Raw genomic sequence first — 14,785 nt, forward strand, 5'->3', positions numbered from 1 at the left:
TGGTGTCCAGGTGAGTGAGCTTCTGATGCCCTGGACGCTGTACACAATGTTGGGTGATACAGTGAAGCAGATGAGATGGACCCATGGCCTCTCTGGGAACAAGAAATTGAAGGTGTCCTTTCTTAAGACCACTCTCTCTGAGTGAGGGTCTGAGAGGACTGAAGTGGTGGATGAGGGAGTAAACATAAGAATGGCAACGGACAAGTAGTGGGAGATTTATGTGTCCACAAACAGCTAAATGATCATCCTCACTCACTGAGGCATCCTTTTATGTCCATGGCTGACTTGTCCTGTGAACCAGCCTTTGGATAAGATAATAACAACACAGTGAATGTTTATTTAGCACCTGTTATGAGCTAGACAATCTAGGGGTTTTACATACATTCTTTCTTTTAAAACTTCCCTCAAATCTCATAAGGTTGGAACTCTGATAATCTTCATTTTGTACATAAGGAAATAATCTCAGAGAAGCTCAATAACCTGCTTGGGGTCACTGGCAAAATTGGGAATTAAACTCAAGGTCACCTGTGTTGCATTTTCTGATTGGTAACGTACTAGAGCATGTGCAACCCAATAAATGGTAACAATGATGATCAAGATAAGGAGACAGTCATGGGTTCCAGAGCGATACCTTGAAGACATCCTCGTCTCCTTACTGCCTGTCTCTGAATTCTTCCCTTAGTCTTCCCTCCCTCCTGGGACCACCAAATTACTATCTTTTTAATTCTTCTTTTGATTCTAGCTCACCTAGTCAGGAGAAGTTGTGACAGTTACTGAGGAGAGGTTCTCATGATTCAGAGGCTCACTGAACCTCTATGCCTCACCCTCCTCTAGTGAGGAAATGTAGCTTTAACATACTCTCTAAGGAGCCAGGGGACTGGGTTTGAGTCCATTCATTTGTCACTGATTACCCAACCTTGACCAAGTCACTTGACTTCAGTGAGACTTAGTGGATAATCAACACCTGTTCTACAAACACATCATATTCTCAGAAGGTGGCTGTGATGTCACCTCTTTCTACCATCTCCTCCCATCACATACTCTTTCTTAAGATATTCTGCTTCCACTGTACTCCCTCAGTTATGGTCCAGAAGCCCAAAATAACAGCATCTTTTGGAAGAACATCTTCCCAAGGCTCTAGGCCCCTCTGGTGTGCTCAGTGCTCTGTGTAAGTCCTTTCTTTCCTGATAGCACAGTGATTTAGTATGGTCCAGAAGTTCTCAAACTTGAGTATGCAGCAAGACCTACAGGAAAACTGTTAAAACTCCGATTTCTGGGCTCCACTGCCAGATTTTCCGATTCAGTAGGTCTGGAGTGGGACCAAGACTTTGCATCTGTAACAATTTACCCATTGATGCCAATGCTGCTGGTCCTAATACCATTTTGAGAACGACTGGTATAGTCTTTTGTTATTGAACAAGCACCTGCACAGCCAGGATGAATTGGTCAACCTACCTGAAGTTGCTGTTCAGCTCTTCTACTTTCTAGCTGAGCAAACTTGGACAGGTCAATTTCTCTGAGCCTCAGTCTCAGTCAACATTAAGTGGAGATGATAACAATGCATATCTCAAAACGTTATTACAATGACTGGAGGAGCTCCTGTACATAGAGCCTTCAGTGTTCTACCTTGCCCTTAGCAAGTGCTCAATATTTGTGAGTTGTTAAAATTCCAGGGGTTTTAAATCCCCTGGGATCAACTATCCTGCATCCCCTCACTAGGATGCACTGCACAGCGCCCAGAAAAAAAAACAACTATCATAACTATTGAATGCATCTCTATACCATGAGCTTTCCAGAGAAGCAGGCCAGCTTCCGAGTAAACCAGTAATTACAGGATGACAATGAGTCATTCCCAATTTCTGGGCTAGTAGCTAGACAACATTAAGTTTTTTAGTTTTTTACTGTAAGGAAAGAGCTCATGACACAATACTAAAAACTCAAAATTTGGACCTGGGTAACCAAGTGGGGTAACCTCAAACACGTTCAATACAATTTCCAGGGCTCAGGTTCCTCATCTGTTCAATGGGAACAATAATGTTAACCTCAAACCAAATGAGCTGCCAGCCTGTTTTGTGAGCTATTGTCTTTCTAGTTGTGAGAAATCCAACAGCTACCTAAACATTTGTGTCCATTACTGAACCAGGCAATTAAGGTGCCACCACTGATCACCTGAGTTCAGTCACTGCTCCCTGTCCCTTGACTGTGCTGCCACCTGGATTCTGTTATGTCATGAACCCTCATTTCTGAGGAAGACCAGTCTCCCTGTGTTTCCAGTGAATGCCATTGGCCTATGTACCTAGCTATAGACCACTCCAAAAAAGTGATGTTTTGCAAAGGCTGGATAGAGCCACAAAGCTCATAGGAGACAAAGTCCATAATCATGTGCCCATTTTTCTTCCCCTTCTCCTCCAAAAGTCAATTACATTACTCACTAGTCATGCTTTGAAAAACCTCCAAAAATCCCACAGGAAAGCACCACAAATTGTTTTTATCATTTTTGTTCCATTTCTCCTGTTTGCTTAGTAATCCTGGCAAATAGTTTTGTGCAAACAAAAACCTTTTAATTCTATTGGGTTCTTGCCTGTGACACTAGAGGCTCAATGTTAAGGTCCAGGGGTAGGTGGAAAAAGTGCTTTGGATTTAAACTACCTTACAAATGAGCTTATAACAATATTGAAAGAACACTTAGCAGTAATTTCTTTATGCATTTAAATAAATATTGAGTGCGTACTGGGTGGCAGGCACAGTTCTTAGCTGCTCAGACTATAACAGAGAATATAGCATAGGCTCTGTCCTCTTTTGTTAATACACAATCAAGGAATATGCTAGATGATACAAATAATTAACAGCAGAGTATTTGGCCAATAAGCACTGGCTCTGTCACCTTCAGTAGTTTAATTTATATTGGCCAATGTATGAGTACAGGAAAGACAAGACTTTAAGAAGTTATCTACCTCTTGCTTTTTAATTTTTTTTTTTACTGTGTCAGAAAAAATTGTGACCCTTCACAAATAATTAAACAAGTAATGTAAAATATTTTACCTATTATTTTAATTGGCTGCATTAAACAGCTGTTCATATGTTTATTTATTCCCTCATTCAATCAACAATTGTTTTCTGAGACTTTTTACCCACCAGATACTAGAAATACAGCAGTGAATGAGATGCTCCCTGCCCTCCAAGACCTGTTAGTCTATTAGGGCCAGATAATTACCATTCAGAATGGTGAACTGTAGGAAAGCAAAACTAACAGCTACAAAATACACAAGAATCGTAAAGCCTGTGTGTGCCTGACAAGGTGGCTCACATATATTCGCACAATCCCAGGTACCTTACACATGTTTGTGTAACCATCTCAACAATCCTACAAAGGTGGGAAGTATTACGAACGCCACTTTACAGCTGGGAAATTGAACCACGGACACATCAGGTCACACAGCATTTAAGTGCTACATTTGAGGAGGAAAACTTTGTAGTTTTTAATGACCATATGTTGCTTCCTCAAGTAAAACTTCTAAGCATTAACTTACAGGTCGGATGACAACTTAACTTTGCCATCAGCTTAGACTATCTTGACTTACAAATGCCCCAAAACATGAACTTCTTTATATATATATATATACATACATACATACATACATATACATACACACACACACACACATATATGTATTTTATTATACTTTAAGTTATAGGGTACATGTGCACAACATACAGGTTTGCTACATATGTATACATGTGCCATGTTGGTGTGCTGCACCCATTAACTCGTCATTTACATTAGGTATATCTCCTAGTGCTATTCCTCCCCCTCCCCCCACCCCACAACAGTCCCCAGTGTGTGATGTTCCCTTTCCTGTGTCCAAGTGTTCTCATTGTTCAATTTCCACCTATGAATGAGAACATGTGGTGCAAAACATGAAACTTCTTATCCAGTGGGATTCATTTCAAATATTAAAGAGTCCAGCAAGATATTTTTCCCCAGGATTGAGTGCCCAAAAGGTTTAATGACCCCACCGGGTGGTGGCCAGAGAAGCACATCATATAAAACAAAGACAATGGAAGAACAGAAGATTTGCTTCCTGCCCCAGTGCTGTCTCTCTCTGCCATGTGACCTCCAGTAAATTGTTGGAGCTTGGGTTCCCCTTTTTAATTCAAAGGGGATTTCAATACCAACTTCAGGCCATCATTTAAGGGGGTTAGATATGACTATGTTTGTTTGTTTGTTTATTTATTTATTTATTTATTTAGAGATGGACTCTCACTCTGTCACCCAGGCTGGAGTGCAGTGGTGCAATCTCGGCTCACTGCAACCTCCGCTTGCTGCGTTCAAGCGATTCTCCTGCCTCAGACTCCTGAGTAGCTGTGACTATGGGCACGTGCCACCACGCCCGGATAATTTTTTGTATTTTTAGTAGAGACAGGGCTTCCCCATGTTAGCCAGAATGGTCTCAATCCCCTGACCTCGTGATCTGCCCACCTTGGCCTTCCAAAGTGCTGGGATTACAGGCGTGAGCCACCGCACCTGACCATGAGTGTGGTTTCTAAGCTGCTATATGACCATCTAGCAAAAGTCTCTTGCTCCTCTAGACCTCACCAGCACCATCCTCTGAATCGTGCTTTGTCCCTCTGAAAGAGTATTATATCTCATGTAACCTGACTCCATATGAAAGCTATGTTTTTTATTACCGTTATCAATACAGTCATCATCATCATCATCATCATCATTGTCATCTCCATGAGGAGCTTTGGCCCACAAATACATCAAAATGTATTTACTGAGTGTAAGTTAGTCTGGGGCGTCAGAATCCTTTTTATTTTTATTATTTTTTTAAACTTTTATTTTAGATTCAAGGAAACATGTGCACATTTGTTATATAGGCAATCTCTTGTCACAGGAGTTTGTTGTGCAGATTATTTCATCAGCTAGGTACCAAGCATAGTACTCAATAGTTATTTCTTCTAATCTTCTTCCTCCTCCCACCTTTCACCTTCAAGTACGCCCCAGTGTCTGCCGTTCCCATTTGTGTCCATGTGTTCTCATCATTTAGCTCCCACTTATCAGTGAGAACATGCTGTATTTGGTTTTCTGTTCCTGTGTTAGTTTGCTACGGACGATGGCTGCCACCTCCTTCCGTGTTCCTGCAAAGGACATGATCTCATTCTTTTTATGGCCACATAGTATTCCATGGTGTATATATGCCATATTTTCTTTATCCAGTCTACCATTGGTGGGCACCTAGGTTGATTCCATGTCTTTGCTATTGTGAATAGTGTTGCAATGAACATATGTGTGGGTGTGTCTTCATGGCAGAATGATTTCTATTCCTTTGGGTATATACCCAGTAATGGGATCACTGAGCCAAATGATAGTTCTGTGTTTTGGTCTTTGAGGAATCACCACACTGCTTTCCACAATGATTGAGCTAATTCACACTTCCACTAACAGTGTATAATTTTTCTCTTTTCTCTGCAACCTTGCCATCATTTGTCATTTAAAAAATGTTTAATAATAGCCATTCTGACTGGTGTAAGGTGGTATCTCATTGTGCTTTCATTTGCATTTCTCTAATGATCAGTAATATTAAGCTTTTTTTCATATGCCTGTTGACCTCATATATGTTTTCTTTTGAAGTGTCTGTTCATGTCCTTTGCCCATTTTTAATGGGGTTGTTTGGTTTTTTCTTGTAAATTTGTTTAAGTTCTTTATAGATACTGGATACTAGACCTTTGTTGGATACATAGCTTGCAAACATTTTCCCTTGTTCTGTAGGTTGCTTACTCTGTTGATAGTTTATTTTACTGTGCAGAAGCTCTTAAGTTTAATTAGATCTCGTTTGTCAATTTTTGTTTTTGTGGGGTGTTAGAATCCTGAGCCTAAGGCTACTTCATCAGTCACAGCCAAAAGCCTTAGAGAAAAAGGGAACTCTGTAGAGGTTTAGCCCAAAGGGGAAATCAGCATCACATCTGCAGCTGCTTCTTGCTGACCTGGCATGAATGAACCATGTACTCTGGATAAGCACTTTACAAAAACCACAGAATTTTGCCAGCTTAGAGTTTCCACATTGCCCCATTGGCTCTCCCTGAATTACCATACCCAATGCTATTCAATGATTCTGTGTGGGCCATTATGTCACTGCTATCAGCTAACATAATAATAAAGTATTTGTTAGCATCATTCCAGTTTTACAGCCTTCTACCTACAGTGCTGTATTTTCAGGTTCTCTTACCTCCCTAGTCTTTTTCACATTGTCCCTGCAGGAATTTTTCTTTCTGCTATGCAGTCCAGGTCACTCCAGGCTTTCCTTGCTGTCTTCCATGCATGTCACAGGCTGGCACTTTCCACAGCCTTAGCTCCAATTAATTATTTGTTTTGTTTGATTTCCAGCCAACAGCTAGCAACTCTTTAGGTTTTGCTCCTGGATGCTTAAACAAATAAACCAAATGTTAATGTGTTGCTCATTGATTAAGTGCAGAGATCGTGTAACTGAAAATACTAATGATTTTCTAAGTGTCCACACTAGCACAGTAATGGTGTTGGGTTTAGTTCATGCTTGGTATAGTGGAGGGAAGGGGTGCTCTTTCTTTAACATTTTTAATTTTATTTGATTCTTCCAATAGCCTGGAAAAGTAGACAGGACAGGAATTATTGTCTGCATTTCACAGATGAGGAAACCCAGAGACATTAAATAATTTGTTGAACGCCACACAGCTCAGAAAAAGGTAACTGCAACTAGGACTCAGTAAACCCAACTCCCTGTTCCGTGAAACTGCTGTAGGTGGCTCCATTCCCCATCATGTACTCCTGTGGAATAATAATAATCCTTTATGTGATGTATTAATATTTTCATAAACATTTTCTGTATTTTTCAGGATGTCTTCCATGGAACAGCAGTTGTGTGAAATGCACTATAAGAAAAGAGTCCCTGTGGTGAATGTGTGTAATATGCTGTATACTGCACCCACTTCTTGGAGAGTCAGTACATTGGTTACTATGTGAAAGCCTCTGAGAAGTCCTGTGGCAGAACAAGACTTGGAAATTTATTTTGACCCAGCATTGTCCAAATATATTTGAGCGTGGATAGACAAGAGTGAAAGCAGAGACACCATATTTCAACAATACAGGCAAGAGACAAGAAGTGTTTGGGCAAAGGAGGATGACAGCAGAGGTGGTAAGAAGCAACTGGATTCTGAACATATTTAAAATGCAAAGCCAACCAGATTTGCTGGTGGATAGGATATAGGGTGTAAGAAAATGAGAGAAGTCAAGGATGATGCTGAGATTTTTAGACCTGATCAACACATGAACAAAATTTTCACTTCCTTCAGGAAGCTCTCCCTAGACTAATAGCCCCACCCCTACCATCATAGTCTCTTACCACGTCAAATCTCTTGCCTTCAGAGATTGCACAGTTTTAGTTATATCTTTGGGTTGTTTTGTTTTGTTTTGTTTTGTTTTGTTTTGTTTTTTGAGATGGAGTCTCGCTCTGTCGCCCAGGCTGAAGTGCAGTGGCCGGATCTCAGCTCACTGCAAGCTCCACCTCCCGGGTTCAAGCCATTCTCCTGCCTCAGCATCCCGAGTAGCTGGGACTACAGGCGCCCGCCACCTCGCCCGGCTAGTTTTTTTTTTGTATTTTTTTTAGTAGAGACAGGGTTTCACCGTGTTAGCCAGGATGGTCTCGATCTCCTGACCTCGTGATCCACCCGTCTCGGCCTCCCAAAGTGCTGGGATTACAGGCTTGAGCCACCGCGCCCGGCCAGTTATATCTTTGTTGATGACATTTTTGACAATGGCTGAGTTTATCATTTTTGCTTGCTATTGTATCTCCAGTGCCTAGCACATTGTAGGCATGCAATAAATATTTGTTGAATGAATGAATGGACAGAGACTAACATGTGGTAGTTGTTTAAATTATACCTACCATACTATTAATCAATCTAATATCCAAGTGATATTAATATTAATATGACTAATCAATTTAATATGCAATGTGGGCCTGGAGAAAGGTGGAAGAGGAATGACTGCTAACAGAAAACAAACAAAAAAAAGATGGTCAGAAACCCCAGATCTAACTTGAGTTATGCCCATACGTTTCTGAGTTGGCCTTGGGCAAGTCCCATCACCTTTTGAGACCCATTCTTCTAATGCTATTCAAAAATAGATAAGACAATATGATTTTCATCAGCCCTGCACCTCGCTGTCCACTGGTGTAAGTGGAAGCAATAGCTTGTATCTTCAGTAATCAGTAATGTCGTGCAGCACTTTTCAATGCAGAATCTGTCTGATTTAATGTTCCATTCTCTAGCACAATTTAAGTCCTTTAGGTACCTGGAAATGGGGAATGCAATTATTGCTGAAGTCACCCAGAAGACTTCCTGGAGATTTTCTTTCTTCCTCCTTCCAAGATCTTTAAGTAGCAGATGAATATAGTGGTGTGTAGTAGAGAGAAAAAAAACTTACAGTTTGTACTACTCTAGTTCAATTGACAAGATCGCAATAGGAACTTGCCCCTTTCCTACCCCCTAAAGGACCACTGGGCAAAAGTCACTCGCCACTCTAGACCTCACCATTCATTCGAACCTTGGTTTGTCCCTCTGAAAGAGTGCTTTTCTCTTCCAGTTAGGAATGCACACAAATATATTTCCCATCTGGACCTTTTTTGAACTATTCTCCATAAAAACCAATCTTGGGTTCTTGAATATGGCCAGCTTGCACAGATAGTAACCTCACCACAATGCATATACAGGTCCACAAGGTTTCATTAGCTCTCTCAGTAAGGGCTCTTTTGGGTAAGGCTACCCAGAAAGTGATTTTTAGTTTCAGTTCATTTATTTTTGTTTTCCACCTGGCTGCCCAGGGCAAACATCTACCACAAGAGCTTCTTCCTCTGGCGACCATCCTCTCTATCATTGGTTGCCTTGGTACAAACGTTGTACATGTCTCCTAATGCTGAGGCCCTGCTAGACTCTTTCTTTCCCCAGAAGAGGTCACTACCTGATTAGAAAAACAGTAGCTTTCATCCAGCCCCCAGCCCCTCACTGCCACTCCACGCACAATTCTCCATGGCTAATAGTTAAACCAAAAAGTCACCCCATCTTTCCTAATGTTGTTACCGTTCATTTTATTATCATTGTTCTGTGAAAAATATTCAGGACATCATCTGCTTGTTACTTCCAGTAATTTAATTTTTTTAAATTAAAAAAATGTTAAAATATTCCACCATGACAATTTTTTAATTTTCCCCTCACAATGACCTTCTGTTGCTACTTAGCCTAGTTTATAGGTGAGAAGACTGAAGGACAAAGAGATGAACCGGCTGACACAATGACTATCGACAGCAAAGGTTACAAGAGAATTTGTGTCTCCTGATAACATGTTCAGGTGTTGAAAAGAGAAGTTGCCAGAATTCCATTGGTTGAACCATTCTTCTAAAGAAGGAGGGGAAAACTGGAACATGGAAACAATTCAAGGCGAGAAATGCCATCCTGTGAAAATAGGAGGTGACTGGAAAGCCAGTGGCTTAGCTAGAGGGCAGCTCAACATTCTTTCTGGCTCCAGGATTCCAGGATTCCTTAAAAACCAGGATTCCCTGGAAACTATGATACAAAGATGATGACAGCAGAAGACCACACGAAGCCTTACAGCCAGTCATGGGGATGAGATCAAAGGGTAGGCCAATGCACCATGGATCCTCTGTCATTGAATGAAGCACCTGGGACATGTAGTATATCACTCTGAGTTCTTGGTTTCAATAACATATGGAGAAAAATTGGGGAAGAGGGGTTAGTGATTTATTGGAAGTTTATCAGAGGTTCACAGCAACGGGAGACTTAGAAAACAAGAATCGTAGCAGTCTGGATGATTAAAGACGAGGAAGCTCAACAATGATCTCGTAGGAAGAACATAGCTGAATACCACCACTGCAGCTGCCTGAGCTGTGAATAAATTATACATGAGTATTTAGCTTTAGGACATACGCTCAGGTTTCAAAATCCCAGAAGCAAGAGTCACACAGTCAGGATTCAAAATCGCGGAGATAAGGTGGCAGAGGGACATAATGGGCCAAACTCTGGACATTTGCTATACTCTATCAACCTAGGGATGAAAAGAGGGAGGATTTAAAGTTTCTGACATCTGTGATAAGTAGAGGCCACTATTCTCCAACCATACTACAAAAAGAAAGAGGCTCTGTACCAACAAGGAAGGAGTCTGCATGCTGGACAGCTCTCAAAATTACAATCTAGGAGAGCTCACTACACAGGAGGCTGGTATGCATCCCTGTAAGTTCAGTGGTTCTTCCAGAGCCCTAGAAGATGCAGAACACTATAGCATTCATGGTGGATACAAATAATAGCTATAATTTAGCAATCACCTACTGTGAAGTGAGCAAAATAGGTACTATATTCATATATTATCACATTTTATTTTCACAACAGCCGTGCAATAGGTTTTATTAATTCTGCTTTATAGAAGAGGGACTTGAGGTTCAGAGAGGCAAGCTATTTCTAGAGTCAAACAATTTGCAGGGAGAATTAGAACTCAAATCTAGTTTTTCTGTGCAAAGCTGCAACTCTTTCCACTACCTGACACTGTGCTCTCCAGACTAGACTAGGCAATCCTGTATTTCTATAGCAACGACAGAAGAAGGATTGAAGACTCCACAGGAGCCAAGTTGGAAATGTCATTTTTGATAAGGGTTTGAACCAACTTGGTATCTGAAGTCATCCAAAAAATAAATAAATAAGAGGGAAGCCATAAACTACTGGAATAGCCCCAACAGCGAATCACTTTCCATTTTTATGTGTTATTAGGTGGCTTAAACAATAAATAGGCAAGTATTTGTTGAGTAAGACTGTATTAGATTCTATGGAGGGTAAGAGAACAGATAAACCAGTATCTTTCTCTCTTTTCATTTAAGTATCTTGAAATCTTGTTGTTTTCCTATATGCTTAGATAACTAGTAGTTTGAATTATATCAATTCAGATATTAAACAAGGGTCTTATGGACCTTTGTTGTCAGGGGAGTTTCACAAAAGCAGTAATACGTGAACTTCCCACTGAGTATTAGGTTTGAACAAGTGAAATCGAGATGGGCAGGCACACCTGGAAGAGGACCACCAAAGCAAAGGCACAGACACAAGAGGAGACTTGTCCACCTGGAGTTGAGAGTTCATAATACCATGTAGTGAGAGAAAGAATTAAAAAGCAGGTCGAGCCAGGTACAGTGGCACACACCTATAGTTCCAACTAACCAGGAGGCTGAGGCCAGAAGATCCCTTAAGCCTAGGGGTTAAAATCTATCCTGGGTAACATTGCAAGACCTTATTTCTTAAAGGAAAGAAAAAAAAGGAAAAAAAAAATAGGTTAAAGGTATCAAAGCAGGTTTAAATAAGTAAATGCAGAGGTTTCTGAATGATAGGCAATGGGCCTTGACATTTATATGACAAGTGATGGGAATCTGAAGAAGATATTTGAGCTCATTAATATGTCTAGCACCTACTTGAATGTTCGAGCTCTACCAAGCATGTTTGCTAAGTGAGCAAATGAATGAATGAATGCTATGTATAAGATGTGCTGGCATGGAAAGAGTTAAGAGTGTATTGCAATGGCAGTCTGGATGACATAAGATGGTATTGGTAACTGTAGAAAAGTTATGAAAAGTTTGGAAGCAATGAAAAAGGCACTATAAAAGAGAAATAAAGATCATATTCCACCATTGTTTCCTGAGTAGTAATTTACATGAAAACAGTAGAAAAAAATTCTTCTAATAACCTCTAAATTCAAGAACTCATAACTCTACCAGTGGAGCTCAAGATACTTATACATCTCTCTGGCAGTCAAAGATCTAGTCAGGGGAAGAAAATGAGAAGCATATTTTTAAAGCAGAAAGTAAAAATATTAAAACATGTGTTAAACTTTGGAAGCAATATTTAACTTTTTCTCTAACTAGATAATTGAAGCTCAGTTTACTATTGGTCACTGGAGAAATGCAGGTCTTATTATTCCTCGTTTGCAGACGGGAATACTGGGGGTCAAAGAAGCCCAACTTTCCACAGTGACTTGATTCCAGGTAAATTTATTCTAAGACCTGTATTTTGTTTTGTATTATTGCATGTCACAGAAGACTCGAGGAAGAAAAGAGAAAAAAAGATGAGAAAGATTCAATTCTAGGAAGTCTCCTTAGTAGATGTCTCAGGAAATACATGATGGGACTGTATTATAGTAAGGACCTACAGTTGAGCGTATATAAAACTTTTCTCTCTGCAAAGGTATAGCACTCTCCTGCTTACCTAGAATTTGCAGTGAATAATAATCCATTTTCTCTCCCAAGAGTTGATAAATTGATTTTGTTTGTTTGTTGCTTTCGAAATGCACAGACGGCATATATGTAGTTGGTACTTCTTTACAAGGCTCTGTTGAGTCAATAAAGACCCTACTTTCCCATTTCTCCTCCCTGCATCTTACAGCCATCACATTCCAGCAGACACTAGGGAGCTCTCACCCAGGCCAATAAGCCCCAGAATTACCTAAAGCTACAATCATTCCCATCAAACAAGATCTTGCAGTTCGGAACAAGTCCCATAGCTTCAGCAATTTGGTTTTCTGGCCAGAGCCAAAAATGCTGATTTCCCCTCCCTGGAAGGTTTAGAAACCTGGGGTGCACCATCGATGGGGTGCTCCTTATGTTCTCTGCATCCTTCTTCATGACACAGGATCTGCTGAAGAGATGATTGAGGCTTCATAAAAGCTTTATGAGACACACTGGAGCAGAAGGGCTTTGAGCCACCATCACTTTCGTAAAGTCCAGCTGCTGCCATCAGCTCTGCAATAAAAGCCGAACAGAAAGGTTGGCCACATCCCACAAGTAATGCTTCTTTATTATGATTCATTCAGGACTACCGAGTTCCACTGAGAAACTGGGGATAGTCCAGAGGCAGCCTCAACCAGAAGTAGTTACTTCTTGGAAATTATCACCTGAGAAATGTGCTTGAGTTTTAAGCCCCAACTGCTGGTTGCATCCCACTGGGCACTCCTGAGGTGAATATCTCTTCACCTGTAGCACTGACTGCCTTTTCTCCAGTACCCTGCTAACCCACCATCCAGCCTTATTCTCCTACAAAAAAAAAAAAAAAGGCTTCTTTTTAAAACAAAAACCCAGAGTTAATATGATGCACAAAAACTATTATAGCTGAACACAATGGCTCACACCTATAATCCCAGCACTTTGGGAGTCCGAGGCAGGTGGATCACCTGAGGTCTGGAGTTCCGGACAAGCCTGGCCAACATGGTGAAACCTCATCTCTACCAAAAATACAAAAATTAGCTGGGTGTGGTGGTGGGTGCCTGTAATTCTAGGTACTTGGGGAGCTGAGCTAGTGAACCTGGGATGAGGAGGTTGCAGGGAGCTGAGTTCATGCCATTGCACTCCAGCCTGCGCAATAAGAGCAAAACTCCATCTAAAATTTAAAACACACACACACATACACACACACACACATACACACACACAAAAAAAAAAAAAACAGAAAAACTATTATAGACTAGAGTGGCCAGAGAGAATGGAGCAACACAGTGGTGCTCATTGAAGGATCATGGTCATGCCAGGATTTTGCTCTCATTCCTATAAGCAGCAGAAGTTCCCAGAGATGTCATTCTTCTCTTTAGCCAAGTTCACCATATAAAAGTTAAAAAAAGGGAAGGGGGAGATTGAAATTATTGCCATAGATTATTGGGAAAGAAACTTGAACTTGTTAAAGCTTTTTTGTAGAATAATTAGGGAGTATTCATTAAAACCTTAAAAAGTGCAGGCCCTTTAAACCAGAAACACCACCATTAGCTATTTATTCTATATTAATGGGCACAGAGCTAGGGATTGAGGTTACAGGGTTAAGGTGCTCCCAGCTTCATGGTAAAAATACCAAGAGACTGCGGATTATGGACATGGCAGCCCTGTGAATGATGACCCATAGATACAGAAAGCAGAATGCTCCAGACTCTGTCCATGAGAGGAAGGCCATGCCTAGAAAAGCCCATGGGCACCCACAGCTTTGTCACAGTGCTAACTGCATGATTCTCAGGGTGCTTTCAGGAACCCCCAAGTGCTTCATGCCACTGTTCCAGAAATGGGAAGTGGTTGGCCTTGCTGTTGGAACTAGTTAAGACCTTTAAGACAAGAATCTCTAAGGGGATTCCCTGAGACCAAAACCAGACATTTCATGTAATCATGATCAGCTATTTCTCACTCTCTATCAGACCGGTAAAAATGAACAAAGCAGATGAAGAGAGTCAAATGAGCCTGAACTTAATACAATGGAGTTGCATTGAGGTAGAGGCTGCCCTAAGACCCAACACAACGGAGTTCTCCCCCTCACATTGTGTTTTGCCTTTTCTGAAGATGTATACAAACACATACACACAGGCACTACTCACATACACTCAGACACGTACATCCATGCATATGCACAGATTCTCCTGAAACAAATATTATTTTAAAATATTAGAGGGAAATGACCTGTGAATTGCTACAGCAGCACTTTTCCTTCCAAGCCAAAATTGTATTTGAGTCAGTGTCTGTGGCTCAGATGCTGTGTCACTGAGTGAGAATTTCATACGGTTGTGTGGGAAACTGGTCCATAAACATACTTGTTAAGAGCATTTAGCTTTCTGGCTCCAGCCATTCTGATGTCTGTCTTAGAACTGTATCAGGAGCCAATGACAGAAAAAGAAGCAGCATCAGCTTAATTGGGCAATGACTAGGACTTCCTCCACCAAAAAAAGTAAGGA

General features: G+C 40.8%; 1 long non-coding RNA gene across 1 annotated transcript in view; it reads right to left on the reverse strand.

Moving 5' to 3' along the window:
- Window positions 1-7,584: 7,584 nt before the first annotated feature.
- LOC139355749 (uncharacterized) overlaps window positions 7,585-14,785 on the reverse strand; it is a 38,169-nt gene continuing 30,968 nt past the window's right edge. Inside the window, exon 3 of the long non-coding RNA XR_011606741.1 lies at window positions 7,585-12,824. This is a non-coding gene — a long non-coding RNA (uncharacterized lncRNA). The remainder of the gene's footprint in view (window positions 12,825-14,785) is intronic.

Source organism: Macaca nemestrina, chromosome 8, assembly GCF_043159975.1.
Source record: "Macaca nemestrina isolate mMacNem1 chromosome 8, mMacNem.hap1, whole genome shotgun sequence".
NCBI classification, from domain to species: domain Eukaryota; kingdom Metazoa; phylum Chordata; class Mammalia; order Primates; family Cercopithecidae; genus Macaca; species Macaca nemestrina.